The following is a 4,104-nucleotide window of genomic DNA, read 5'->3' as shown; positions in this document are numbered from 1 at the left end:
TTTTTTTACTTATGATGTCTCTATCTGAAAACCCATATAAATTGACATAATGGCATACTTATTAAATTGTCTTTATTATATGTTTATCAAAATCTTTTCGGACATGTTTATAGAAGGAAAGGTGAAAGTGGACACCAACGGGCAAAAGCCTATGGACTGATGATGATCATGATTAATATGTGCTTGATATATGCTCGTGATTGTCTTATAAAAAAGATCATAAAGTGTAATGCTTAAAACTAACTTCTGCTTCATGAAGAATGGTTAAATTTCTTTTTCTAAGTATTTAAAAATGACATTTATGAAATAACATGGTATAAAACTATTATTATCCCAAATTGCAAATTAAAACTTTTAAAATATAGAAGCATTTTACTTGCTTGGGCACATTTGCATCGTGGTGCACAAATCTGAATTCTGCTTCAAAAATTTGCACAGAAGAAATTTTTTGCACATACAGCCTGTCAACAATTAGAGGGAACATTGCTCACCTGTTTAAATCTCTGTAAGATTGGGGTCATAGCTGCCCGCTCATCAGCAACACCAGCTCAGAACACCTCAAGCCCCACATAATGACAGGTTTCAGAGTAGCAGCCGTGTTAGTCTGTATTCGCAAAAAGAAAAGGAGTACTTGTGGCACCTTAGAGACTAACAAATTTATTTGAGCATAAGCTTTCGTGAGCTACAGTGCATCCGATGAAGTGAGCTGTAGCTCAAGAAAGCTTATGCTCAAATAAATTTGTTAGTCTCTAAGGTGCCACAAGTACTCCTTTTCTTCAAGCCCCACTGTAGATCTGCGCACACAGCTCTATCATGCTAGTCGTTTCAGCTGATGTCAATGAGAGCAGGAAAGACTTGAGAACCCATCACAGTAGAAAGTATCACTACTGAGATACATCCCAGAAGTTAGGAACACATATATATCTTAAAAGGATCATAAAATAAAGAGAACTCCTTCAGGAAAGATGGTGGTGTGCGAAAGGAACTAACTGATACTCATGAGATGTGAATTTAATTCCTGCTTCTGCCACTTTCTCCTATTTGTTGTCTTGTCTCATCTATATAGGGCTAAAAGAAAAGGAGTACTTGTGGCACCTCAGAGACTAATAAATTTATTTGAGCATAAGCTTTCGTGAGCTACAGCTCACTTCATTGGATGCATTCAATGGAAAATACAGTGGGGAGATTTATATACACACACAGAGAACATGAAACAATGGGTTTTATCATACACACTGTAAGGAGAGATTTCAGAGTAGCAGCCGTGTTAGTCTGTATTCGCAAAAAGAAAAGGAGTACTTGTGGCACCTTAGAGACTAACAAATTTATTAGAGCATAAGCTTTCGTGAGCTACAGCTCACTTTTCCACCAAATGCATCCGATGAAGTGAGCTGTAGCTCACGAAAGCTTATGCTCTAATAAATTTGTTAGTCTCTAAGGTGCCACAAGTACTCCTTTTCTTTTTACTGTAAGGAGAGTGATCACTTAAGATGAGCCATCACCAGCAGCAGGGGGGGAGGGAGGAAAACCTTTCATGGTGACAAGCAATATAGGCTATTTCCAACAGTTAACAAGAATATCTGAGGAACAGTGGGGGGTGGGGTGGGGGGGAGAAATAACATGGGGAAATAGTTTTACTTTGTGTAATGACTCATCCATTCCCAGTCTCTATTCAAGCCTAAATTAATTGTATCCAGTTTGCAAATTAATTCCAATTCCGCAGTCTCTCGTTGGAGTCTGTTTTTGAAGTTTTGTTGTTGAAGGATAGCCACCCTCAGGTCTGTAATCGAGTGACCGGAGAGATTGAGGTGTTTTTCGACTGGTTTTTGAATGTTATAATTCTTGACATCTGATTTGTGTCCATTTATTCTTTTCATAGAATCATAGAATCATAGAATATCAGGGTTGGAAGGGACCCCAGAAGGTCATCTAGTCCAACCCCCTGCTCAAAGCAGGACCAAGTCCCAGTTAAATCATCCCAGCTAGGGCTTTGTCAAGCCTGACCTTAAAAACCTCTAAGGAAGGAGATTCTACCACCTCCCTAGGTAACGCATTCCAGTGTTTCACCACCCTCTTAGTGAAAAAGTTTTTCCTAATATCCAATCTAAACCTCCCCCATTGCAACTTGAGACCATTACTCCTCGTTCTGTCATCTGCTACCATTGAGAACAGTCTAGAGCCATCCTCTTTGAAACCCCCTTTCAAGTAGTTGAAAGCAGCTATCAAATCCCCCCTCATTCTTCTCTTCTGCAGACTAAACAATCCCAGCTCCCTCAGCCTCTCCTCATAAGTCATGTGCTCTAGACCCCTAATCATTTTCGTTGCCCTTCGTTGTACTCTTTCCAATTTATCCACATCCTTCCTGTAGTGTGGGGCCCAAAACTGGACACAGTACTCCAGATGAGGCCTCACCAGTGTCGAATAGAGGGGAACGATCACGTCCCTCGATCTGCTCGCTATGCCCCTACTTATACAACCCAAAATGCCATTGGCCTTCTTGGCAACAAGGGCACACTGCTGACTCATATCCAGCTTCTCGTCCACTGTCACCCCTAGGTCCTTTTCCGCAGAACTGCTGCCGAGCCATTCGGTCCCTAGTCTGTAGCGGTGCATTGGATTCTTCCATCCTAAGTGCAGGACCCTGCATTTATCCTTATTGAACCTCATTAGATTTCTTTTGGCCCAATCCTCCAATTTGTCTAGGTCCTTCTGTATCCTATCCCTCCCCTCCAGCGTATCTACCACTCCTCCCAGTTTAGTATCATCCGCAAATTTGCTGAGAGTGCAATCCACACCATCCTCCAGATCATTTATGAAGATATTGAACAAAACGGGCCCCAGGACCGACCCCTGGGGCACTCCACTTGACACCGGCTGCCAACTAGACATGGAGCCATTGATCACTACCCGTTGAGCCCGACAATCTAGCCAGCTTTCTACCCACCTTATAGTGCATTCATCCAGCCCATACTTCCTTAACTTGCTGACAAGAATGCTGTGGGAGACCGTGTCAAAAGCTTTGCTAAAGTCAAGAAACAATACATCCACTGCTTTCCCTTCATCCACAGAACCAGTAATCTCATCATAAAAGGCGATTAGATTAGTCAGGCATGACCTTCCCTTGGTGAATCCATGCTGACTGTTCCTGATCACTTTCCTCTCCTCTAAGTGCTTCAGGATTGATTCTTTGAGGACCTGCTCCATGATTTTTCCAGGGACTGAGGTGAGGCTGACCGGCCTGTAGTTCCCAGGATCCTCCTTCTTCCCTTTTTTAAAGATGGGCACTACATTAGCCTTTTTCCAGTCATCCGGGACTTCCCCCGTTCGCCACGAGTTTTCAAAGATAATGGCCAAGGGCTCTGCAATCACAGCCGCCAATTCCTTCAGCACTCTCGGATGCAATTCGTCCGGCCCCATGGACTTGTGCACGTCCAGCTTTTCTAAATAGTCCCTAACCACCTCTATCTCTACAGAGGGCTGGCCATCTCTTCCCCATTTTGTGTTGCCCAGCACAGCAGTCTGGGAGCTGACCTTGTTAGTGAAAACAGAGGCAAAAAAAGCATTGAGTACATTAGCTTTTTCCACATCCTCTGTCACTAGCTTGCCTCCCTCATTCAGTAAGGGGCCCACACTTTCCTTGGCTTTCTTCTTGTTGCCAACATACCTGAAGAAACCCTTCTTGTTACTCTTGACATCTCTTGCTAGCTGCAGCTCCAGGTGCGATTTGGCCCTCCTGATATCTTTCCTACATGCCCGAGCAATATTTTTATACTCTTCCCTGGTCATATGTCCAAGCTTCCACTTCTTGTAAGCTTCTTTTTTATGTTTAAGATCCGCTAGGATTTCACCATTAAGCCAAGCTGGTCGCCTGCCATATTTACTATTCTTTCGACTCATCGGGATGGTTTGTCCCTGTAACCTCAACAGGGATTCCTTGAAATACAGCCAGCTCTCCTGGACTCCCTTCCCTTTCATGTTAGTCCCCCAGGGGATCCTGGCCATCTGTTCCCTGAGGGAGTCAAAGTCTGCTTTCCTGAAGTCCAGGGTCCGTTTTTTACGTCTTTTACGTAGAGACTGTCCGGTTTGGCCAATGTACATGGCAGA

The sequence above is a fragment of the Dermochelys coriacea genome, chromosome 4 (genome assembly GCF_009764565.3).
Source record: "Dermochelys coriacea isolate rDerCor1 chromosome 4, rDerCor1.pri.v4, whole genome shotgun sequence".
Lineage (NCBI taxonomy): Eukaryota > Metazoa > Chordata > Testudines > Dermochelyidae > Dermochelys > Dermochelys coriacea.
The sequence above is the reverse complement of the archived record's forward strand: the minus strand, read 5'-3'. Positions refer to the sequence as shown.